Source organism: Mauremys mutica, chromosome 2 (assembly GCF_020497125.1).
Source record: "Mauremys mutica isolate MM-2020 ecotype Southern chromosome 2, ASM2049712v1, whole genome shotgun sequence".
Classification (NCBI taxonomy): domain Eukaryota; kingdom Metazoa; phylum Chordata; order Testudines; family Geoemydidae; genus Mauremys; species Mauremys mutica.
In genome coordinates this window covers 95,565,326-95,592,680 of record NC_059073.1, presented here as the reverse complement: position 1 = coordinate 95,592,680, position 27,355 = coordinate 95,565,326, and the positions used below count along the sequence as shown (strand labels likewise).

General features: G+C 38.3%; 1 long non-coding RNA gene across 1 annotated transcript; it reads right to left on the bottom strand.

The window, feature by feature from the left end:
- Positions 1-1,195: 1,195 nt before the first annotated feature.
- LOC123364991 lies at positions 1,196-13,995 on the bottom strand. The gene is made up of 3 exons (XR_006577390.1): positions 13,901-13,995; positions 3,647-3,780; positions 1,196-1,245 (listed from the first exon to the last, which is right to left on the bottom strand). It is a non-coding gene; the product is annotated as an uncharacterized LOC123364991 (long non-coding RNA).
- Positions 13,996-27,355: the final 13,360 nt, after the last annotated feature.

Here is a 27,355-nt window from a genome sequence, read left to right as displayed (position 1 = left end):
TACAGTAACTGTACTAAGATCATTAATGACCTTTACAGAAGGCTAGACTATAAAATGCAATAACATGCAAATTGTGCTTCCCTGCACTTTGTAGTGCAGAAGAGAGCCAGAGCATGGTAATCACATTCAAATGTGGCAGAAAATTATAGGACGTGATACGTTTGCATGCTTATGAATATCAACTGCCAAAAGAATCAAAATTAGGAGAGATGGGATTTATGGGATGTCAATAAAATAAATGGATTCATTGAGAGGTTAAAGTAAATTCTACAGTACGAGAATGTTATGGCTAAGACTTAAACCCACAACATAAATGGAGGTTCTACAAAGTTCCTTCCATCACAAAAACAAATATTGAAAAGGCCTTTAATGATCCATGGCTGGAATGCCAGTGTCTAACTGTGATAACTTGGGGGTGCTTTTGGTTTACATGTGAATAAAGGGGGATAAACAGGCTAGAGAATAAGAAGTTGCTTTCCTCCAAATCCATCCTCGACCCGCTCCAGTCTGCCTCCTGCCATGCCCCCAACACTCCATTGAAATAGCTCTTGCCAAACTCTCTATTGACTTCCTCATGGAAAGGGCTCAGAATCGGTGCTCCCTGACCTGTCAGCTGCCTGTGACACTATTAACCAGGCTCTTTTCCTTGAAATCTTGTGAAATCCAGTCTTGACAACAGGTAGGCAGCTGGTATGCTGAGACCAGGGCCTATCACACTGACCAGTTTTGTTTCATGGTTTTCTTTTACTCCACACCTGTCTATCTGAATCCACTTGTCTTGTCTTATATGTAGATTGGAAATTCTTTGGGACAAGGTCCATCTTTTGGTTGTGTGTTTGTACAGCACCTGGCACAAAGGAGACCCAGTTCATGACCATGGCTTCTAGGTACTACCACAATACAATTAATAATTCGAATAAGTACCCGTCCAATTCATGGTTAAATGCAGAATACATTATTTAGATATTTACATAAAAGCCTTTCTCATCTGTAAATGGGTGGTGATGTATATCGCCAATGTGGAAAGGCAAATGGGGAAAACAACCACTGACTGGATTTCACATTTTTTCCCCTTAAACAAAAGGATATCTTTTGGCAGTTCTGTTAGAACGTTGTTTGATTTTAGTTTTGTCCTTCCCTTATGTGAAGTTCAGGGTTCTTCTGCTTCATTTTAATGAGATGAGAAGTTGAAGTATCTGCTTTTGTTGACGGTACGCTGCATGAAAATTCTAAGTAGAGAGAGGCCTATTGAAGTAGAGAAACTATAGCAGATAAAATAGAAATAAAATACAGCACAGACAGAATGCAGCTTGGCTGTCCTCAGTAATCAGTAGACAAGAATGCATAAATGAGAAAAAACAGTATAGTATACATCAGTCACCATGCATTACCTCTCTGCTGTGATTGGCTGAAACAATTCAATTTCTGTAGAACAGTGTTTCCCAAACTTGGGACGCCACTTGTTTAGGGAAAGTCCCTGATGGGCTGGGCTGGTTTGTTTACCTGCCGTGTCCGCAGGTCCATCCGATCGCGGCTCCCACTGGCCACAGTTCACTGCTCCAGGCCAATGGGAGCTGCCGGAAGCGGCGACCAGGAAGTCCCTTGGCCCGCGCGAAGTGGAAGTCGCGATCGGCCGGACCTGCAGACGCGGCAGGCAAACAAACCATCCCATCCCATCAAGGGCTTTCCCTAAACAAGTGGCGTCCCAAGTTTGGGAAACACTGCTGTAGAATAATTATAACCTGCATGCCCTAATGGGAACAATCAGGCATTGGAGAAGATAGTAAATGTTCTTTATCATTGTGTGCTACAAGAGTACTATTAATTAGTATATAAAGTTTTGTGCATTACCATGATATAAATATGGTAATCAGTTGTCAAGGTGAAATGTTTTCATTCACATTTTTATTCTGATGCAGCTGTTTACAAAGTAGTAAAAGTTCAATCAAGGATAGTTTTAAAATAAAACATCTATTAAGCTTTTCAAAAGCTATTTCTCTGTCTGTCTGTCTCTCTTTCTCTTTTTTTAAGGTGAGTACATCTGGGAACACCTGTAAGTTAATAATCAAAGTGCTGTTTGACTGAATGTTATTTCTAAAGTCTCTGAATCCAAACTCAACTTGAATAATCCATGCAGTTATCAGATAACTGTGGATTCAGTGAATACTTTTTATTCTGTAAAGATTTTAGGCTGTTAGGCAGATTCATTTTGAAACAAGTTATCTTTAATGTGTGTGTATGTGTGTATGCATGTATATGTATACACACCGCTCCCTCTGTCTGCAAAGATGCTCCAAGATGAGAAGAAAAGGACACACGTTCACTCTCTGAAGACTGCTGAAGGAGTGGCTTAAGTCTTGCTGATTATAAAGCCTCTGATACTAATTCAAAAGTATTCACGGTTTCTAACATTTGTTACATAAATATTTCAGAGATTAAGGCCCTGGTTCAGGAAAGATACTTAAACACATGTGTAATTTTAAGCACATGAATCATCCTGTGGACTTAAGTGGCACTACTCATGTGATTTAAATTTATACTCATGCTTCAGTATCTTCCTCAATCTGGGCCTAAATTGGCTAATCATAGGATCCAAGGAAACTTGCAAAGTAAGTAGTGATGGGAAAATAGGGAAGATCCTCTCATATGGCAGTCAAAAAAGCAAACAATGTTAGGAACCATTAGGTGAGAGAAAGATAATAAGACAGAAAATATGATAATGCCATTGCATAAATCCATGGTACATCCACACCTTGAATACTGCTTACAGTTTTGGTCAACCCATCTGAAAAAAATACAGTAGAACTGGAAAAGTTACAGAGAAGGGAAATGAAAATTATTATGAATATGAAACAACTTCCATCTGAGGAGAAATTAAAAAGGCTGGGACTGTTTGGCTTAAAAAAAGACAAATAAAGTGTGTGTGGGGGGGGGTAGAGAGGTCTATAAAATCATGAACGGCGTGGAAAAAAGTGAATAGGGATGTGTTATTTACCCCTTCACATAACACAAGAACCAGGGATCATCCAAGGCAATTAATAGGCAGCAGGTTTAAAACTAACATAAGGAAGTAAAACTTCACACAATGTGAAGTCAACCCGTGGAACCTGTTCTCAGGGGATACTGTGAAGAACAAAAGTATACCTGGATAAAAAACAAATTAGACAAGTACATGGAGGATAGGTCCATCAATGGCTATTAGTCAAGATGGTCAGGGATGCAACCCTTTGTTCTAGGTTTCCCTAAACCTCTGGCTGCCATAAATTGGGACTCGACAATACAGGATGGAGGACCAGATAATTGCCCTTTTCTGTTCATTCTTTCTGAAGCATCTGGCACTGGTCACTGTCAGAATACAGGATAGCGGGCTAGACAGACCATTGGTCTGACCCAATATAGTCACTCTTATAAAGCTACAAAATGTAGTAACTATTTCCATACTACAACATCACTTATTATAAGGCACTCAGATTCTATGATGAGAAGTGTGGAATAAAAATTTTAATAGTTAGAGAACCTGATTATCTAGTGCCTTACGTGGTCATTTACTGCTATGCAGAGTGAATGTGACATGCTGCCAGATCAGAACATTAGCATTCACAGGTGCAAATAACACAAATACAAGATGATGGGGAATCATACTCACGTTTACAAAGTTTGGTGGACTGTTTCCCATTTTTAAAGGGACATTCGTGAATTTTAATTGTTAAAGTTGAATGTTCTGTTCGCAAGGGTCTTCTAGTATATAAAGTTGCCAGGTTTTATTATTGGGCTCCTCCGCTGTGAGTAATTTAAAAACAAAACAGTTTTACTTTCATGTAAGTCCAGTGGATAAAGCCGTGCAGGCATATGGAACCTACAATAAAGACAGTTTTGTTTTATTTATTTATTTATTTATTTCTAAATTATTCCATTTAAATAGACCAATTAGAAATCAAACAATTGATTATTGTTTTTGACACTGTATGTTTGTCAGGACTTGCAGTATCAGGACAACTTGTACAGAATGCTGTGACTAATTGTTTATGAATCATGCATATAGTTTTTATCTGTAGGGGATTTCTGCTTTAAGTCCAAAAGGTTCTGTTTATTCTCTGTGCAAAAATAGAATACTTTTGGTTTTATCTTGTAATTTTATACCATTCTCCCAAAATGCAATTAGCCATTGTCAGAAGAATAATTAGCAAATATCCTGGTAATTAACATAGAATTTCATATTTGCAGTTGCAACACAAAGAAACAAACCCTAAACCTAAACAAACCCGGACATATTGCAATCATGTTAATACAATATGACAGCCAAGTGGGTTTTCTGGTTGCAGGAGCATGGTGAGTGTCCCACGGACCTGACTTACACAATATTTTTGTTCTTGGTTTTCCTTTACTTCCAGAAAAACAATTTAACTAACAATTAAGTCTCTATCATTTACAATAATCATATTGTAATGGAAACAATAGAAAAAATATGAAAACAAATCATAAACATGTTAATTATCAGGTGTAGGGCTCTATTAAAAAGATAATATTCCCAGCAGGCTCTGTGGATCTGATTATCGGAGCTGATGAGGATCTAGAGGAATTGTGGGCACTCAGGTCCTCTGATGGTGATCATGCTTTTCATATCTTGGTTCCAATAAAAGGTGTCCAGAGTCTGATGATTTATTGTCTTAAATATAATTTAGAATTGAGCTTTCAGCCTTTATGCTCTACAGTTCTGAAATAAGCTTCCTGTTCCTATTCAGAAAGTAAATCTGTGGCAGTTTTAAAATTAAAATGAAAAGGTAGATGATTGATGTTGCTTTTAATTTTGTTCCAATCATAAATCATCCTGTGACTTTCTGAGAAGGGTGCAGTGTTTTGTATTTATTATTAGGTCACAGAGAGTCCTCTGTCTTGGGCTCTTGACTGCCATTCTCTCATTCAAACCATGATGTAATAAAGCTGGCTTCCTAGTATATATGAGTTGAATATGAATAGTTTGAGCCTGATTCTCATCCCACTTAAACCAACATGACTCCACTGACACATATGAATAATAATGGTGTGATATTACAATCAGGCTCTTTGTTTTCAGTGCTACACAATATTAATATCAGTGATTGGAGCCTATGATAAGGGAAAATGTGTTTGAGGAATGAAATAGAAGGAAACACTCTTTCCTAATGTGATTTTTTAATATATATTTTTCAGAGTAAAGAATAGCATTAATCCCAATTTTGAGAGAGCTCTGTCATAAAATGTTATCTTTTCCCAATTACTATTAAATCAGGAGGACAAAAAGAATTGAAAGAGGTTGTGTTCCAGCTATAAAGGCTAAGCAATAACATATCCTGTTAATAAGCATAAGCTTCCACCTCTTTATTTGTTAATGTTTTGGCACATAAATTATGCTTTCTTAGCAAAGTGAATATTCATAGGCATTAGTTAGAACAGACATGCACCAAGTAAACTTTTCCATCACAATTCTGTAAATGTACTGTTACAGTTTCACTGCTCTTTCAGTCCTCTTATCTGTTCACAAATCAAAACTACCCACCATGCTGACCTGCATGGCAGTTTTGTATTGTGGGTGCCCAGTCAATAGGGACTATTTTGAAACCATGAAATTCCTCTCATTTGTATTGTCAGACATAGTTAATCTCACAGAGGAACTCCATCAATGTCCATAGTCAAAAATTTAGGAATTGCCATACCAGATGAGACAAGAGGTTCAACTAGTCTGATGTCCTGACTGACAGTAGCCAGGGCAAGATGCTAAAGAACAAAGTTTAAGAAACCCTATTATAGGCAATTATAGAATAACCTGCCTGCTGGGAGAATTTCTTCTGAATCCCATCAAATGTAGGAGGATTTATGCCTTGAAGGTTAAGGATTTTTATCCAATGAGGCAAAAAAATTCCAACTATTATAACATAGATGGTCTCGTCATCCATACAAAGATTTAATCCTTCTTTGAATCCTACTAATCTCTTGGGCGCTAAGATCACTTGAGGCATTAAATTCCACAAGTTCAGAGTGTTTTGTAAGGGTAGAACAAATATCTTAATTTGCTGCCTTTCAATTTCACTGAATACCCCTTGTGCTTGAATTATTTACAGTCTATACACTTATTATTGTATATATCATTATCATGTCTCCTATCTAAACTACACTGCCCCAGCCCTAATTTTTCAGTCTCTCCTCAGATTAAAGTTTTGATAAAATATGGAGACTGCAGATTTAAGTCATCATTTCAGTGCTGAAGCTTTGTGGCAATTGGTGCACATGTGAAAACCCTTCTAATGCTGATGCACCCCTCCATGTCAATGGAGTTATGCATGATGAGAATTGGGCTCAAACTATCTCTGTTCAACTCAGATACACTATGAACTAAGCTTCATTAGTTCATGGATATCTCAAAATTATTGCTGTCAGGAATTTTTTTCAATCAACACCCAAAATGTCTCATAGCTGCATATCACGGTGGACAGACCAATGAAAGGCTTAAATTTGCTCAAGTAGAAGGTCTGGATCTGATTCTACTTTGACTCAATATTAAAAAATTAAGGGGAGTCAAAGAAGATCCACTCAAAGAAATATTTTGCTGTTTCTTTCTATTGGATCCAATTACCCTATGCTATTTCCCTTTAAGTACAATATTTTCCTTTCAGTGGCTCTGATCCAGCCATCTGATATGAAGGAGTCAGACCATTTTGCCTGCATGGAACCCTTTTAAACGCAACATGGCTCCACATAGATGCATAGATCTGTCTCGGTGCATCCAGCTGCAGGACTGATGCCTTAAATCATGTGTAGTATTCATTTCCAATTGCAGTTTATACCTCTGACCTCTACCCTCAACATCTTACCTCTAGAGGGAAAACATTATTTACTGAAGTTTCAAATGTCATTGAAAGCGGGACTTGGGCTTTTATTAATTTTGTGGAGGAGGGTTTCTAGTAAAGCTGTGTCAACATTATTTTGAAGTCCTTGCCATTAAATCTAGAATGGGAAAAGGATTAGAGAATACATTGAAAAGAAGAATCCTGAATTAAAAGGGGTTATTGATAGAAGACCTAAAACTATTTTTAGGTTAATAGATTATAAAGCCAGAATGGACCATTGGGATTATCTAGTCTGACCTCCTGTATAACACAGATCATAAGACCCCCCTGAATTAATTGCTTTTTGAATTTGTGGTGGGGGGGAGGGAATGAGGCAGATTATTCCACATCTGTCTGCTGCAGGGTACTTGCCCCATCCTCTGAAGCATCTGTTTGGCTTCTGTCAGAAACAGGGTACTGGTCTATGTGGACTGCTAGTCTAATCCAATATAGCAATTACTGTGTTCCTGTTGTACTTGTAATTTATAGGATGATGTTAAAGCCAGTGGTAACTCACTTAGTTCTATGGAAGTTGAGGGTACTCAGCATCTTTGACAATAAGGTTATACTTTTTTTAGGAGCTATGGTAACTTTAGGGATCTGGTTTAAAAAAAAATCTTGCGCAGAACATGCATTCTTTCATTGTTTTCCCTTGTATGAAATAAGTAATATGGACTGAAAAACAATATTTGGCTTTAGTATATGGCAAAAATAACTGCCAGCTTCTCCAATATATTGCCTAGAATATAAGCATTGTACACATACTTCTATTCCTTACACTTATGCAATTTAGCTTCTGTGGCTTATTTGCCATGAATATCCACATTTCTGTTCATTAAATAAACTGGCAAAACTAAGGTGACCAGCTTCTTTTTACAACTTCTAAAATTAACTACAATTGTGGTTGTTCTTTCCTCTACATTTAACCTGCGTATAATTTTAGTCTTCTGCATTTTTATTCTGAGCCAAAATTTCCTGCTCCTAGTCACTGTTATCATTGTTTCAATATTCACAAAAATTAAGTAGCTGAGATGCTCTGTTTGGTTATTTTGATAATATTTTGGGGTTTTTTCCCACATCCAAACTTTTTCAAGTTTTTCTACAGGCATGAAGTAAATATTGTTTTTGCTTAACTTTTTTTCAGCTTGATCATTTGACTCTCCTAGTGAAGTTTAATTGTGGGTACAATATTTAAGAGAAGTTATTTCAGGATTCTTATACAATGGGTGCACTTAAAATACCTTCCATTTGGAAAAGTTCCACCCATGTCAGAAATATTCCTTGTATTGAAAGTGGGAATTACAACAGAACAAGTCGTTCTCTCAAACAAGAAATTCTTCTCAATGTGCACCCATGATACATATTGTAGTTTTTCTAATCCTCCGTTCAGTGCTTCCAACCCTGCTTCTATTTCCACTAAATCAAAGGCCTTTTCACACTCCATAAAAGCACAAACTTACAGCAGTCTTCTTCAGAACCTCATTTATTATCTCTAGATGATCCATGACTGGTAAATTACTCATGAATCCCACTTGCTGTCATGACTTATTAATATCCAGAAATCCTTTTAATATGTTCACTAGCACTATAGTTAAGATCTTGGTGTAGAACACTAAAAAATAAGCTGTTGGGAGTATAGTTCTTGAGGTTCTTGATGTTTTGTTTAACTGATATCAATACCTTTGCATTTCTGCAACATCCACGTATTCACTCACTGTATACGTTGCATTTCTTTTCAGACAGAGTGTTAAATAATGGATGGTGGAAGTCAAGCTTTTTTCAGGAATTTCCCAAACTCTAGTATGAATCTGAAGAAGCAATATGAGATTTGGTAACTGCACAACAAATGGTATTATTAATAAGGGTCACGTTTTGCATTGCTTCATTGTATAAAATGACCTTTTGGAATCAATGATAGTTATGTTGAGTTAAGGACTGCAGAATTTGGCCTAAAGTTACAGCAGATGACTATTAGTAAGTATGCTGTGTGGGACCAGCAGAAAAAACAAGTTAATATGTTATCAGGTATATTATTATTATTTATTATTTGTGTTACTAAAACACCTAGGAGCCCCAGTCACAGACCAGGACCCTATTTTGCTAGACACTGTACAAACACAAAACAAAAAGAGAGTCCCTGTTCCAAAGAACTTTCAATAAGTGCACTACTAATAAGCTACTACTGCTATTGTTATTGCAGTTAATATAATAGCAGTAAGTACACTGTTATTCTTCCTTTTATTAAATGGGAAAGAAAGAGAAAGAGGCACATGTTGAGATCCAGATTAAGGAAAGCATCCCTGTTCAGGGCAGTACTAAAGCATGTAAAGTGTAGTAATTTCCTCCTGCTTCATCTAAAGGGGACCTTCAATAGGGTTTTCAGTATATGACTAAGTTAGCCATGCAGGTACATCCAGGGCAGGCTTTTTAACTGCACTCCTTATTAGCTAAGTGTTGTCATTGTTTTAAACTGTACTGTACCTTCAGAAAGGGGTGTTAATCAACCAGTCAGCTGTTTAAACGAGAACACTAAATGGCACTTTTAATCATTTAAGAGCTATTTCATGCCAACTCTCAACTTGGTACTCACATCAATGTGAGACCTGTTCAAAATCAAGTTACATAATTATTATTATCTGACAATTTCTTGTATTTGCCCCGTTATCCTAATTCTCAAAAATGTTCCCAAACTCTTTTAGCTCAGACTTTCAAAAAAAGATAGATTTTAGGAAAGGAGCAGGCCTGGGAAGCTTCATCCTGAAATTACAAAGTATCAGGAAGTTAAGAGAGACTGTTAACAATGGGGTTATAATGAAAACACTGGACAACGTAAATTGTTGCTAGGGGTTCATCTGTAGTGCAATGCTAGTACACTATGGCTGTATCTTAGATCGAAAACATGTAGCAATCAGATTCATTTCTTTAATGCCATTTCTCCATTAGGCTCTTAGTATCCTTGATGTAAGCATAAATATAACAAAATATGATTTTTTCCCTTTTATTTCACTTACAGTTTTGAAGAAGAACTTAGACCACAACAGAACAAACACACATTATTCTCTCCAGTTAACAGAGTACTGTATTTTGATTAATGGAAGCCTCAACTCAATGAAAAACTCCCATTGACATCAATGGACTTTGGATCAGGATCTTAGTGTGGTATTTTCTGCAGTAACTAGAGTGCCATTTTAGTATCTTTCTTCATGTCTGTAGAGATTTACAGATGATATTCCTTTAAAGGTTAGCTCAATTAAAATGCAGTTCTAACTATTAATTTATTTTGAAAACACAGCATGTAGAATAAAGGTGAAAAGTTCAGACACTTCTGTAAGAAACACTGTTGTACTTCAGATTTATTTTGTTTATTTCACTTGCACATCAACCATAGCTTGATGCAAAATATGTCTAGTGGGTGGTATTGCATCATTTCTTTGCTATGTTAAAGAATTGTTTTATATATTTTTATTCATTTTGAAAGGATCAAGGGAAAAACATCAACATTAGAAAAATGAACTATACTTCTTATATTAAGGGCACATTTTTAAGGGTTTATAAACACAAATAATATATAAAGGGCTCATACGATTGATAGGTCTTGTAACAAATGGTTAATCGTATGTTACAGATCATTATAGAGTCCAAGAGGTCAGTAAGCTGCTTCTAGCCATGTTTTTCTGCCTCCTATAATGCCTTCTATTGAGGTACTTACAATCAACAATAATATATATATTATTCATGTCTGTATCATGTGTATAACAGCTATTAATAATGTATTAATCATTCATAAATTAGTTATAAATGTAAATAATACTAATTGCCTGAAAAACAATTAATATTTGCAGTCATGAAGGTAAAAGTGAAGATATTCCTTCATATTTGTTGTGCATCACCAAATCTATGCTTGCTTATGGTTGTTAAAATTCATGCTAAATTCAGTAAGCATATTCTTTATGCATCCTCTTAATCTTCATTCCTTTATGAATTAAACACACATTGTAAACAAGTTCAGTGAACACTCACAGCCTACTCATTTTTTCCCTTCTGTTTAAATTGATGACCCAGACCCATAATGTGTACTAAACTATAATAATGATCTAATTGAAAATAGATGATCCTTTTGGGAATTGGCAATACGTCGTGTAACATTAAAACCATCTCAGTAGAAAATTAATTAGAAATAAAATTCAGCAGAACCTTTACTTTGCATTCATTAACAATTCATCATGAAAAGTTTTTCTGCTATCAACATGAGGATCCTTAGACTAGAACAGGGGTAGGCAACCTATGGCACGCTTGCCGAAGGCAGCACATGAGCTGATTTTCAGTGGCACTCACACTGTCCAGGTCCTGGCCACCGGTCCGGGGGGCTTTGCATTTTAATTTAATTTTAAATGAAGCTTCTTAAACATTTTAAAAACCTTATTTACTCTACATACAACAATAGTTTAGTTATATATTATAGACTTAGAGAAAGAGACCTACTAAAAACATTAAAATGTATTACTTGCACGCAAAATCTTAAATTAGAGTGAATAAATGAAGACTCGGCACACCACTTCTGAAAGGTTGCCAACCCCTGGACTAGAAAGTAAACATACAGGCCCAAACCTGCAATGACTTCTGCCTGGGCACTGCCCCATTCATGTCAGTGCAACTTCACATGGGCTCCACCTTCATGAGTTAAGGTGGATGCAGTGGTTTGTCTTTTGGATTCCTTTGAAGGAATAGGGCCCAAAGCACTGAATTGTTTTGCAATAATATATTAGATAGCTTAATTTTTTCTCTTTGAATTTTCAGAACAGCCCAAAAGGAAAAGAAATGCAGCTTGTCAGTGACAATAAGGCCTAGTCTTCTCAGGTAAAACTCCCACTGTAAGATTATTTGGTTGTCGTTGCTGGGTCATACTGCTTCCTCTTTTGGGGCCTGGGAAGGACTTTTTCCTCATTGCCAAACTGGAACTGTGTGAGATCAGAGTTTCACCTTCAGAGCTTTAGACTTGGCTTTTACAGCAATTAGCTCAGGAATCACATCGGACTTCTCTGTACATTTGTGGACGTCTTTTACCAATATTCCTGTCCGTGGTGTCTTACAGATTGTGCTGTCTAACATAATATTTGATTTGTAGAATACTTAGATTACCAGGTTATATAATTAATTCTTTTTTCAATGTTTTTCATTTTAATTGACCTGTTTGTTTGCTTCTGAGTTTTCTCTAAAAGCAGTTTTGAATTATTTATTGTTAAACTTTCCCACTAACAAGGCTATATTGTTAATTACACTATTTCACTTAAAACAAAAACAAAACAGACAAAACCTCAAAGTGAATTTTTTAGGCAATTTCTTAGGAGGTATCTAAAACTCTAGTCCTACAATATAAAATTTGCAACAAAGTTTCTAACATAGATTTTTAGAGGTGTAATAAACAAATAGAACATACCAGTGTCAGAAAGAACAATCATTAAAAAAAAAAACCTCCATGCCCTTGCATATAAAGAAGATATTGAGGTTGGTTTTAGATTCAGTTCTCTCTTAGGCAAAATACCAGATGGCATGGTAAACAAGGAGAAGAAAAATATGTACTTTGCATATGCTGGCTGCCAACAAAAGTGCATTCCTCTAGGTTAGAGCAGGACTCGCAATATCAGAAATGGATTTCAAGAATTAGAGGAGGAGGAAAGGATTATATCTATTCTATCGCCTCAATAAGCTGTTTTGATGTAAGCTAGTCTTCTAGGGTAGTGGTTTTCAACCTTTTTTCATTTGCAGATACCTAAAGAAATTTCAAATAGAGGTGCGGACCCCTTTGGAAATCTTAGACATAGACTGCTGCTCCTAGGGGTCCATGGACCACAGGTTAAAAACTACTGTCTTCGGAGAGGTTATCACAGGCATAAATAGCAGTCAGGGGCCCAAATCCCATTGAAAGTTATTGGATGTTAGGCACCTAACTGGCATTTGTGCCTGTGCAAATCTCCTCCATAGGGAGTGAGCTGTTGTGGGTACTCATGATCAAGTCCAAAATGGGTTTTACAGCATGCACTTGGCCTCAACATTTATTTGTGGTTTACTGATCCTTTTACCTTGAGATAATATTGTACTTGTGAAATATTGTGTTTCCTTTTCTTCTGGTATCTCTTCTACATTATCTATAGAGTCATCACTTGGGGTTTTAGTCCCTCAGCTTGCTATGAGTTTGACATGCCTTAACTTGATCAAAGGATTTTCCTTTGTTAGTTTTAATGGCTATATCTTCCATATCTCTTTGTTTTGTTCTCATACATTGACACGATATTAAAAATTGAAAATACAAAGGTAAAAAGCTATCCTGACAGTGTCCTACTGAGAATTGGCATCATCAAGCCAATAATGATGCTAATATAAAATGCCAAATGCTGTCAGTCTCAAAGATGCTGTGAACCTGATCTAGAGAGAAGGGAATAGTGGCACATCTTCAAAAACTGACAAAGAAAAAACAAATTCATTGTGTATGCAGATATATAAACATAAATTCTACTGGGTGCAAGAAGGAGTGGCTTTAAAAATGCATTGGTGCACCTGGTACCACACTCAGTGTGATATCTAAGGCCTTGATTCAGGAGAGCATTTACACACGTACTGAGCTGTACACATGTGCTACAAATCCATCCCTATTCAGCAACGCGTATGCTTAAAAATGAGCTCCTGAATAAGCATTTTTCTGAATCAGGACTGTATCCACGTATCCATGTCAGGGATACATGTCTGGATCTTAGTATCTCCTTGTAGTACCACTTATTGAATTGTTAAAAATACTGTGGAAGGCTTCCATAAAAAGTGTTTATTAAGATAATGTCTTTGAATGTTATATTATAAATACAGAGCTGGATTGGCATGTGCAACCCAGGCCAAGCAACATGAAACATATAGCTGCACTGTCCCAAGAACAGGGCAAAAATCAGATTATGATGCAGAAAGCCACAATCTCTTCTCCTCTTCTCCCTTGCTCCAGCATGATGTGGAGCCAAGGCTCCACTCACTGCCTATTCCTGTCTACTCACCCGTTTTGGCTGATCTCGTCCCAGAAAAGGGCCTGGCAATGAGAATAGCCCAAGAAGAGGATGATGAGGACTCCTTCCATCTTGTGACTCCTCTGTTGGACACAAAGCCAAATTCACATTTAGGCCATTGGAGGCTTATACTTTTACCAGTGAATGCACTGACATGCTATGGTCTAGTTCAGGGGTTGGCAACATCCCTCGGTCCGCGCTGCTTCCCTCAGCCCCCATTGGCTTGGAACGGTGAACCACGGCCAGTGGGAGCCATGATCGGGCAAACCTGCAGACACGGCAGGTAAACAAAAAGGCCCAGCCTGCCAGGGTGCTTACCCTGGCAAGCCACGTGCCAGAGGTTGCCAACCCCTGGTCTAGTTTATGTAAGAAATGCCTGTGTGTGTATTAACAAAAGTACCACATGGCTCCAGGTATTTGAAACTGCTCTGACTTTTATCCTTGTACAATCCTATTGATTTCAGTGAGCAGGGTGAGATGCAATGTCAAGTATATTAATTAAAGAGATTAGCAAAAAATGTCTTGGCACCTACAGCATCAATCACAACAAGGTGGAATCTACTATGGATTTCAATATTGCAGAAGCTATATGTATACTACATACCACTGATAATTTGTATGCTGATACTGCCCTACTGGCTTTAATACAAAGACCTGGCACTATCTCTTTGTTACGATTTAAGGAGCAGCCCATAACAAATGTTTAAATTCTGTACTAGAGGGATTCATTGTTAAGTAGTAGTATTCTGGGAGTGTGGTAGGCTCTGTCCACACATAGTAAGACAGACTTTGCCTCATTTAATTTGTATCAGAATGGTATAAAGAAGCAGATTTGTTGAGAAATACTTGGTCCTTGCTGATTTACCATGAACACTGAAGGTCACTTCAGTTGACACATTTTGCAACTTGTGTGAGAAAATTATTGATCTGTTTTTTCCAGGGCTAGATCCACCCTGATCTCATTCTCCTGTTAGTCTTCCTGCATCCCTTTACAAAACAATGCCTTCAAAAATCACTGTGCTCTAGGTTTGATATGACAGAAATATTGGTTAATACAGACCTGATCTTTTTGAACCCTTGACTATCACTGTGTATGTATAAAATGCCCCCTTCTTCCAGTGCACAGGATGGGCCATAACCTGGCCCTCCGTTTGCATGACTCTTCTAAACCAATGTGCTCTTCCTTTCCCCTTTGTTTTCATTTGCACGAGGAAACAAATCTGTATATTATGCAATAGACACAAAAACACACCAGAGTTGTTCATGAAGAGCATAAAACTTGCCATCAAATGGAACTTTGTCTCCCACAAAAAATATCTCATTCATTATTGTAACTATATGGCTATATGCAAATTTTCACACTCCTTTCGCAATTGTTCCAGCGATCACAAAATAAAGTGTTAATGTTTCATCTATGTATCAAACGTATCTAACAGAAAATCTCTGAGTAGCATTGGCATTCTCACTAAATGTCTGCCTCAAATGTGGTTCTGAGAGATTTAACTTTGTGTCCATTGTTCTTATTGTTCTGGAGATTTGTTCTTGTAGACTTCATGAAGTAGTACAAAGCACACACAAAAATAATGCTAACAAAAGATGGGGGTAAAAAACCCCATATGACAAAGAAAATCACAACCTTCTGAGGTTCTATTGTAGGATGGTAAGAAGTTCCAATGTTCTGACCTTTTAATAATAGTTGCTGTCAGGTAGACTAGTCTTATGTTGTTTTACATTTTAAATACTTATCACAAGAGGCAGAAATTCGCTTGCTGGTTACAGACAGTCAGCACAGGTCAAGGACCATGGGTGTTATCTAAAAAGAGTCATAATTTGTATGTGTTTAGTGATGCACTGTGCCTTCCCCACTCATTTAAATGCACTACTGTGAACTCTGAGGATGGTTAATTGTGACACAAATTATTCAATCAAAAGTTTAATTTATTGGCAGCACTTTAGTGATTACTGCTTGCCTCAGCTAGCAACTTGTAATTCTTCATTTTGTTAAAGGTATTGAACTGTAGCCTCCTTTACAAATCTCTGAAAGAGACATCTCTCACATGGCAGTGATATCGACTTGATATTTCCAGTGCAGTGATGAAAGGACTAGAGCTGGGTTTTCTTGATAGAATGCTATAAAATGAAACATTTTACAAAATGTGCAGGTCACTAAGAATATTAAATCTTTCTAAGCTGAGCATGCTGTGAGAACCCTGAAATATTTTGTATTATAAAGAAAAATCTTCAACTGCAGACTTATCAAAGGCATATCTACCAATGGCAATAATCTACTACTCTAATTCAAGGCTTTAAGGGTACATCTACACTGCAGTGAATCACCTGCATCTGGCCCAGGTCAGCTGACTCGGCTAAGGCTAAGGCTTGGCATACAGGGCTGTAAAACTGTGGTGTAGACATTCGGGAGACCCTCCCACCTCCCCGAGTCCCAGAGCACGAGCTCCAGCCCAAGCCCTGACATTTACACTGCAGTTGTACAGCCCTCCAGCCCCGCAAGCCTGAGTCAGCTGACAGGGGCTAGCCATCGGTGTTTAATTGCAGCATAGACATACCCTAAATCACTCCAGTTTTGTATTTTCCACAAGTGTTTTCTTTTTTCCTTTTTTTTTTAAATACAGCCATCAGAACAAAATGAAAACAAAAACCACCAAACCAACACTTGTAAAAACGCTTTTACTTAGTACACCAATGATGTATAATCATAAGTTTTAGAGCCAAAACAGCCTACCACTTGGTCTAATACTGTCCCTATATAACAAAGAGACTCAGCCATTCCACACACGGCCCTTCAGGGTAATCTGCTGGTGGGCCGTGAGACAGTTTGTTTACAGTGGCACCCAGTGGGTGCGGTTCACCATTCCTGATCAATGGGAGCTGCAGGAAGCAGTGGCCAGCATGTCCCTTCGGTCCGCCCCACTTCCTGCAGCTCCCATTGGTCGGGAACAGTCAACTCCACTGGGAGTTGCGGGCAGCCGTGTCAATATAAACAATCTGTCCAGCGGCCTTCCAGCAAATTACCTTGATGGGCCGCGTGTGGCCCATGAGCAACAAGTTGCCCACCACTGCTTTGTTATGACCCCAGCTTTGTTTCATTATGGTCTCAACACAAGGCAGCTTATGATTTCTTTATGCAATGCCTGTGTCAGAAGTATTCTTCTCTAACCAGATTTCGGACTTTTATCACCCCTGTACTCTGTCATGGCAAAGTATAGAGGTCACAGGGAGCACCAAAATTGAGTCCTGCATCTCTTCTCACAGAAGTAGGGTTGTGGGGAGAAGTCATTATTTCAACTTAATTATACATTTTTTTCTATTTTCCTTGTGTTAGGTGAGTTACTGTAAACATTCAAAACTACTGTCCCACAGATGTGTATGTGATGTCTAGGAGTTAACTGCATATCACTAAAAACCTTTCAGAGCAGAGTAGACCTCATACTGTAAGATTTAAAATATTGAAAATCCAAATTGAGGGAGTTTAAACAAGTTTGGTGATATATCCCATTTAGCATCCTCCATCACTGTCCATAAAGAATGTTGGCTAAGAGGGACCCCACAGCAAATATTCTTATGAAGAAGAAGATTTTAAGGCTTGACTTTCACTGTTTGAGACACTTGATCATTTTCTTATGAGGTACAAATGATTGGCAATTCACGCAAAGCTGTTTTATTGTAAAAAATAATGTGTCAAATAGCTAAAGAGTTTCTGTAGTTTTTGGTCAAACAAGCTTTTTTATTCTGCCACTAAAATGAATGCTGTCAAGTCCTGAATAGTATTTTGACAATGGTGTTATTTTCCTTCATCATCTTGGATCATTTTTCTGCCCAGAAAGATTCGATACGATTTTTTTTTGTCTGTAAAATGCATACTGTAACTAAAAGTATTTTCCAACTCAGAATGGCTCAGACATATTTGACAAAAACAAATCCAGTCAGCTACCTAATAAATGCTAATAGCAAAAGAGCATTCGACAAAGAACTTGTGTGCCTGCATTCAAATCTTTTATTTACTTTTTAAAAAATGGTCAAAATCAAAACAAAATGTTTTGATTGACTTCAAGATTTTTTTCAGATTTTCAATTCACAAGAATTCGTGAAATTTGAACTTTTCATCCCAGTTCAGGACAGGAAAACACTTCTCCCTTCTCTACCCCTAGAGAATGTTAGTAGGGCACTGCGCGGGTAGAAAATTTGTATCCACATCTGATCCGCAAACATGGTCCATGGATAGCCACATCTGCAGATGCAGATATCCACATATTTGAAGGTCTCTAAATGTTAGTGGTCTTAAGAATTGGGATCGTTCATCTTTGCTCTGATGCAGTGTCCATTCTGCTTCACCAGTTGAGTTGAAAACCGGAAGGGCTTCTCTAGCATCTGACATAAAAGGTACACAATACATTTTTCACTGTTGGGTTAGTCATCAGATATCAGGCAGATTTAGGTTCACGTAATGTGTATTCTGTAAAGAGTGACAGGAGAGAGGCTTCATTCCTGACATTGTAGTTTTCACCTTTCTAGTGCTGCAGCATTCTCCAGCATAAATGTAAGTGAAGACACAGATCAGTTGGAAAGAGAAAGAACCCAGACAGCGGCAAAAGCATAATTCATTTTTCAAATAAAGGTGAAAGTGTAGAATGTTAGGAGATATTTTGTGAGTAATTCCTTGAGAAGGGGCATAGATACCTTGAGTGAAAACTATGTATTTTAAAGTGTAATTGGATAGGTATTGTTTAAAACACAGCTTTGGGAGGGCACAAACCTATATAACAAATTATCTGGTCAGCTTCGGTTTAATTTACTATAAATCAGTTCTGACTGAACTGGAGTCTTTTGTCAGAAGGACTAAGCTTTCTGAGGTTTACATGTGATGCCCCAGTAATCAGGGTGTATAGGTAAGCAGCTTATTGTCTGTGTAACAACATCAATCCCTCTGAAAGGGCTTGCTGATAGAGTTCTTACTGCTATTCCAACAGGAGGCAGCATGGTGACCACCCTGGATATTTTGGTGCCAGCTGGAAAACAGTTGTAAAGGAAATGAGAAGAAGAAAGTGACAGGGAAGAGAGAGAGAGATAGAAGAACATGCGGAAATGTAATACAGAGTAACAGAATCTGATGCTCCTTCCAAGGCAGATAACAAGACCTAGAGAGCAAATGTGGTCCAGTGGTTAGAGCACCAGACTAGGACTTGAGAAACCTGGGTTTAAATCATTTCTCTGCCACAGACATCCTGTGACCTTGAACAAGTCACTTAGTCTTTCTGTGCCTCAGTTCCCCATCTGTAGAATACCAATCGTAGCACTTCCTCATAGGGATATTGTGAGGATTAATGTATTACAAATTCTGAAGCTTCACCCACAATGGTGATGGGGCCCATATAAGTATCATAAATAGGACTTATTGAGAATATAGGTAATTCTCAGTTCTGTTAATGGGCAGGATGTGTACACACGGGGGCAATTTTTGCCCCCATTTAAAACAATGGGGTTGTTTGAGAGTAGAATATAGCCCAAGATGTCCTCTGTTGCTCATTTAATTTGCAGCTATCAGGTGGTAAATATAACAGAAAAAGTTCATTCTGTAAGGACGCTATCACATAAATGTTGAAGTTATCAAAAGCCACTTCAAGGACATAAACATCTGATCTATATCCAAAAGTAGACATACCAATCTGTGGTGGACATAGAGAACATACGTATTGTTTGTACATATTTAATGATGAGTATATGCAGAGCATTCAATGTATTACGGGTAACATTTTTAAGTGTTAATATATATTCATTGTGTGTGAAAAGACAGAAGACTTTAGATCCAGATACTGGCTATTTTTTCCCATGTGTGCCACCTAAATGGCATCTGTTAAATTTGTGCATGCACCCATGGTCCTCTCAAAATCCACACTGGTAGGTATAAGGGAGATAAATGTGTGTGTCTAAATGGCCACTTGCAAACACAGCTATGAAATAAGTGCATGCACAAATACGTTTCCAATTTCAGTGGCCATTTCTGAGAATTTAGCCCTCATAACCAAATGGAAAAGATATTGTAAGTGGTTTCCTTATTAGAATACTGTACAATTAAAGTAGCTTAATACATTGGGGCTAATTTCAAATTACAAAGATGGAAGGGCTAATATATGTTGGTCCAATATTGGCAGTAAATATCAATTCCCCAGAGCTCTAGATGTTGTATTTACAGGTATGTTTTAGAACTATACAAATGATGAGGTTTTTTTAGTTTGGAGGAAGTGAATATAAACCACATGCAATGCTATAGTTTCTGGTATGACCCCTCTGCACAAATAGATTCAACTTGATTAATGTACATTGATTTATGTTGCTTGTATTTGTATCCAATTGACTTCATAAACCCAGCCTATCTCTGTACAGCCCGAGAACATAGCACCAACCACGAGGAATTAGCATTTTATTTCCTGGAGGAGAACACCCACATCTAGAATAGTCTCAAAGTCAGTCAAGAACAAGAGAGCAGGACAAGAAATACACACCATCCTTCTTCAAGAACTCAACACATTTGTACAAGTAGTCAAGAATTCATAGACAACAATCCTCAATGAGCTCTCTCTGTGATACCATACTACAAATAACTGTCTGGATTTTAGTGGCAACAACTGTGGCTAACAAAAAGACCTTTCCAAAGACTTGACTTTATTTAATGTTAGGAAGGAGATTTTGGGAAATAGCTAAAAAATGTAAAAGAATTGTGGAAAGTGATGTAGACTGGATAGAAAACAGTAACCTGGACTCTTTTGGCACACAAGTCCCAGATTGTGACTGGGATTAAGTGAAGGAGATTTAAAAAAAAAAGTAATAGTGACCCCCTTATACCTCTATATGGACTACTTGACCTAGGGTCCAGGTGTGAAGGAGTAGGTGGAGCTATACTGCCTCTTACTTTCTCCTGGGGAAAGGGCAGGGAATGGTCACTGGTAACTTTTTCAGACAGCATACAGCTGGGGCTAGCAATTTATCACTAATATAGGCCAGCAGAGAACTACATGTGCCCTAAGGAGCAAAAAAGGAGTAGGGAAAATTTTTAGGTTTGGTAGCTTCCTCTTGCTCCCCCACATGGGCACTTAGTCTCAGTTTAGCAAAGGGACTTAAGCACCTAGAAAATTACCGGAACAATATGGTATCTGTAAAGCCTGAGTTAGGCACCTGTGATCCATATATAGCGAATAGAGAGAGAGAGGCACCTAAGAATGAGATCCACAAAACCAGCTTGGTAGATGGAAAGCCATTAAGCAATCCAATGGGAGTTGCCAAGGAGATGGGCATATCCTAAGACCCATCCATTTCACAGAGTTAGGCATCTAAGTACCAGCTGCAGGGAGATGTCTATCTCTGCTTGCAATCCACAACTGGAAACCCCTGTCCTGGAGTCAGGCCACTTGGCACCTAAACTGTTTTTAGTGAGAGTGAGTTAAGAGCCTGCCTAAATCCACAAAAAACAGGAGGTGAAGGAGCAGGTGGTGGTGCACACATTGAAGCTTTTAGCCCAGTGGTTAAAGCACTCACCCGAGATGTGAGAGACCCTGGCTCAATTTCCTCTGCTGCCTGATGGGGAGAAAAGATTTGAACAGGGGTCTGCCGACTCTCAGGAAGCATTCTAAACACTGGGATAAAAGTTATTAGATTTTGAATGGAGCCCTATAGGCGAGCATGCTCAGAGCAAACCTAATGGATTTAGCCCCACAGGCAAGAAACACCTGTCTTCTCTGTTTGTGGATTGTGCTAGGATATAGGTGAGAGAGACATTTCTTCAGTAAATGCCTAAGTGCTTGAGTGAGTTTAGGCAGCTACATGGTTAGGAAGCAGTTGAGTGGGGGGTTGGAGATTGCAGTGGTTCCTGAATCTGCGGCTTAGATGCCTAAATTCGTTTGAGGATCTGGACCTTAGTCCCAGTCCCAGTCTAGGCTCAGAAGCTACAATTTGCTCTCTGGGATGGTGCAGCTAAGTACTGATGTGCCATGTGGGCTGTGTCCTTGTGACAAAATGTATCCTTATGTGACTATACACAGAAAGAGACTCACAGTTTTAATACACATACATGTTAAATTCCTCTCTGTATACATTGCAAGATTTTATCCAGTTTCAGCTACTATAAATGTCATTTTATATGAAAATGGCATTTGGTATATGGCAGCAGTGCCCATATATAATCAGATGGTATTTGATTACCCAATATTTTATTGTACATTATTGTACTTTATGAAGTTAATATGGGGTTTAAATTATTATTTTACCAGCTATTGATTTTTCTGAATAACTTTTTATAATCTATGCATGCGGTTTCCTATCCAAAGCACTACTGTCCATATTGTGGAATACTTCTCTTTTTCAGCTAATAAATCTTCATTCTATTTAGAAGAGGCACTTTGGTAGCAGTATTTAGAAGAGGTACTTTGGGGAGCAGGAAAACTGTGTTCTTTTCTTGAGTCTGTTACTAACCTTTTGAGTGGCCTTGAACGAGTTGCTTTGCCTCACTGTGCCTAACTTTGCCGATCTGCAAATGAAGTTACCGATACTTATTTTCCTTTACAAAGCCTTTGGAGATCTTGACATGAAAAGCACTACATAAGAGCTCAGTCTCATAATTATATTCTGAGTCCTGACTGGCAACACTGAAACATTAAAACCAAAGCGCCTCAGACACAATTAAAAGTTTGATCCTGCTTCATGAATCAGGTTCATTTCTAATTATTTTCTTTCTTCGCTGAATGGTTACATTTCACAATGAAGTTCTGACTATTAACTTGTTCCCATTGTAGAGGCCATGTTTAGAATGTGTTGTTTTGCTGTTGTTGTTTTTCTACTCTTAGCGGATGTACCAATTACAGTTACTGAGACCAAGAGGGGAAGGAAGCTTCTGTCCACCAAATAACCTTGTCAATTTTTTCTTAAACTAAGAATGATGCACAAGAAAGACACCATCTGATGTTTGCATAATAATAATCTGTTCAGAGATGTCTAAATTTTTTTTGTTTCAGCATCTGCACTGGGTGTTTTCAAAATGAGTGAAGAGATAGAAATGTATTTTAATTAAGCTAACCTTTAAAATATCCTCTGCAAATCTCCATAGGCACGAGGGAAGTTGCTATTATGGCACCACATTTATTTTAGAAATACCAACTCTAATACTATATGGTTGTATTGATATTGAGGACTGGGAGTCACAATATCTTGACAATCTGTTCTTAAGCAATTAAGGATGCATTCATCCAAAAAGCCCTTCATCTCTAGTCACTGTGAACCCCACAGATGCTGTGGAAGATTACAGATGTTAGGTCTCATTGGTCCAATGCTAATATCCAAAAATTAACTTTGCCAGGGCCCAAGAAAAGAAGACAAATAAAAAGAGAAGGTGTCATTTTATGCATTTTTCAAATGAGCAAAATTTCAAATGATATCAGGGGGTAGCAGTGTTAGTCTGTATCCACAAAAACAACAAAGAGTCCGGTGGCACCTTAAAGACTAACAAATTTATTTGGGCATAAGCTTTCGTGGGTAAAAAACCCACTTCTTCAGATGCATAGAGCAAAAAGTACAGATGCAGGCATTATTATACTGACACTTAAAGAGAAGGGAGTGGAGAACCAGTGTTGACAGGGCCAATTCAATGAGGGTGGATGTGGTCCACTCCCAATAATTGATGAGGAGGTGTCAATTCCAGGAGAGGTAAAGTTGCTTTTGTAGTGAGCCAGCCACTCCCAGTCACTATTCAATCCCAAATTAATGGTGTTAAATTTGCAAATGAATTTTAGTTCTGCAGTTTCTCTTTGAAGTCTGTTAGTGTTTAGTCACTAACCCAGGAACCAATCCCTGTAACAAACCTTGTTGCCTACTCTGTCCCCATATCTACTCTAGCAGTGCCATCAAAGGACCCAACCACATCAGCCACATCATCAGGGACTCATTCACCTGCACATCTACTAATGTGATATGTCATCATGTGCCAGCAATGCCCCTCTGCCATGTACATTGGCAAAACTGGACAGTCTCTACGTAAAAGAATAAATGGACACAAATCAGACATGAGGAATGGAAACATACAAAAGCCAGTAGGAGAACATAAGAATGGCCGTATCGGATCAGACCAAAGGTCCATCTAGCCCAGTATCCTGTCTACTGACAGTGGCCAATGCCAGGTGCCCCAGAGTGAGTGGACCTAACAGGCAATGATCAAGTGATCTCTCTCCTGCCATCCATCTCCATCCTCTGACAAACAGAGGCTAGGGACACCATTCCTTACCCATCCTGGCTAATAGACATTAATGGACTTAACCACCATGAATTTATCCAGTTCTCTTTTAAACACTGTTATAGTCCTAGCCTTCACAACCTCCTCAGGTAAGGAGTTCCATAAGTTGACTGTGCACTGTGTGAAGAAGAACTTCCTTGTATTTGTTTTAAACCTGCTGCCTCTTAATTTCATTTGGTGACCCCTAGTTCTTGTATTATGGGAATAAGTAAATAACTTTTCCTCCTTCTTGGTGGAGGAGTCTCTCAAGGCTACCCAGGGAGGGGAAGGTTTTGGGGGGAAAGAGAGTTTTCCAGGTAACTCAGAAATCTGGATGGTGGCAGTGAGACCAGATCTAAGCTGGTAGTTAAGCTTAGAGGTGTTCAAGCAGGTCCCCACATCTGTACCCTAAAGTTCAGAGTGGGGAAGGAACCTTGACAAGTTGAGAAAACAAAAATAAAACTAACATGCCTTGCCTGGCTGTTACTTACAAGTTTGAAATATGAGAGACTGGTTCAGAAAGATTTGGACAGCCTGGATTGATGTCTGGTCCCTCTTAGTCCCAAGAGCAAACAACCCCCAGAACAAAGAGCACAAACAAAAGCCTTCCCCCCACCAAGATTTGAAAGTATCTTGTCCTCTTATTGGTCTTTTGGGTCAGGTGTCAGCCAGGTTTCCTGAGCTTCTTAACCCTTTACAGGTAAAAGGATTTTGGTGTCTCTGGCCATGAGGGATTTTATATTATTGTACACAGGAGGGCTGTTCCCTTCCCTTTATAGTTATGACAACTTTCTACACAATACTCATGATTTTATATGCCTCTATTATATCCCCCCTTAGTCTCCTCTTTTCCAAGCTGAAGAGTCCTAGCCTATTTAATCTCTTCTCATATGGGACCCGTTCCAAACCCCTAATCATTTTAGTTGCCCTTTTCTGAACCTTTTCTAGTGCCAGTATAACTTTTTTGAGATGAGGATACCACATCTGAATGCAGTATTCGAGATCAAGTATCAGAGGGGTAGCTGTGTTAGTCTGGATCTGTAAAAGCAGCAAAGAATCCTGTGGCACCTTATAGACTAACAGACGTTTTGCAGCATGAGCTTTTGTGGGTGAATACCCACTTCGTCGGATGTATTCACCCACGAAAGCTCATGCTGCAAAACGTCTGTTAGTCTATAAGGTGCCACAGGATTCTTTGCTGCTTTTACAGTATTCGAGATGTGGGCATACCATGGATTTACATAAAGGCAATAATATATTCTCAGTCTTATTCTCTATCCCCTTTATAATGATTCCTAACATCCTGTTTGCTTTTTTGACTGTCGCTGCACACTGCGTGGACATCTTCAGAGAACTATCCACGATGACTCCAAGATCTTTTTCCTGACTTGTTGTAGCTAAATTAGCCCCCATCATATTGTATGTATAGTTGGGGTTATTTTTTCCAATGTGCATTACTTTACATTTATCCACATTAAATTTAATTTGCCATTTTGTTGCCCAATCACTTAGTTTTGTGAGATCTTTTTGAAGTTCTTCACAGTCTGCTTTGGTCTTAACTATCTTGAGCAGTTTAGTATCATCTGCAAACTTTGCCACCTCACCGTTTACCCCTTTCTCCAGATCATTTATGAATAAGTTGAATAGGATTGGTCCAAGAACTGACCCTTGGGGAACACCGCTACTTACCCCTCTCCATTCTGAGAATTTAACATTAATTCCTATGCTTTGTTCCCTGTCTTTTAACCAGTTCTCAATCCATGAAAGGACCTTCCCTTTTATCCCATGACAGCTTAATTTACGTAAGAGCCTTTGGTGAGGGACCTTGTCAAAGGCTTTCTGGAAATCTAAGTACACTATGTGCACTGGATTCCCCTTGTCCACATGTTTGTTGACCCCTTCAAAGAACTCTAATAGATTAGTAAGACACGATTTCCCTTTACAGAAACCATGTTGACTATTGCTCAACAGTTTATGTTTTTCTATGTGTCTGACAATTTTATTCTTAACTATTGTTTTGACTAATTTTCCTGGTACCGGTGTTAGACTTACCGGTCTGTAATTGCCGGGATCACCTCTAGAGTCCTTTTTAAATATTGGTGTTACATTAGCTTACTTCCAGTCATTGGGTACAGAAGCTGATTTAAAGGACAGGTTAAAAACCTTAGTTAATCGTTCCGCAACTTCACATTTGAGTTCTTTCAGAACTCTTGGGTGAATGCCATCTGGTCCCGGTGACTTGTTAATGTTAACTTTATCAATTAATTCTATAACCTCCTCTAGTGACACTTCAATCTCTGACAGTTCCTCAGATTTGTCACCTACAAAAGCCAGCTCAGGTTTGGGAATCTCCCTAACATCCTCAGCCGTGAAGACTGAAGCAAAGAATCCATTTAGTTTCTCTGCAATGACTTCATTGTCTTTAAGCGCTCCTTTTGTATCTCGATCATCAAGGGGTCCCACTGGTTGTTTAGCAGGCTTCCTGCTGTTGATGTACTTAAAAAACATTTTGTCATTACCTTTGGAGTTTTTGGCTAGCCGTTCTTCAAACTCCTCTTTGGCTTTTCTTATTACATTCTTGCACTTAATTTGGCAGTGTTTATGCTCCTTTCTATTTGCCTCACTAGGATTTGACTTCCACTTTTTAAAGGAAGTCTTTTTATCTTTCACTGCTTCTTTTACATGGTTGTTAAGCCACGGTGGCTCTTTTTTAGTTCTTTCACTGTGTTTCTTAATTTGGGGTATACATTGAAGTTGGGCCTCTATTATGGTGTCTTTAAAAAGCACCCATGCAGCTTGCAGGGATTTCACCTTAGTCGCTGTACTTTTTAACTTCTGTTTAACTAACCCCCTCACTTTTGCACAGTTCCCCCTTTTGAAATTAAATGCCACAGTGTTGGGCTGTTAAGATGTTCTTCCCACCACAGGGATGTTGAATGCTATTGTATTATGGTCACTATTTCCAAGTGGTCCTATTATAGTTACCTCTTGGACCAGCTCCTGAGCGCCAATCTTCCTGGACATTCTATAACAGATTTAAAAGTAGCCATATTTGAACAAAAAACTTTCAGAAACAGAATTTTCTGTGTCCCAGTTTTGGATGGAAGTTGGAAGGGTGAAATAATATGAGAGAGTGTTCTTAGCTGCTATTTCCAAAATGAATGGAAAAGGAA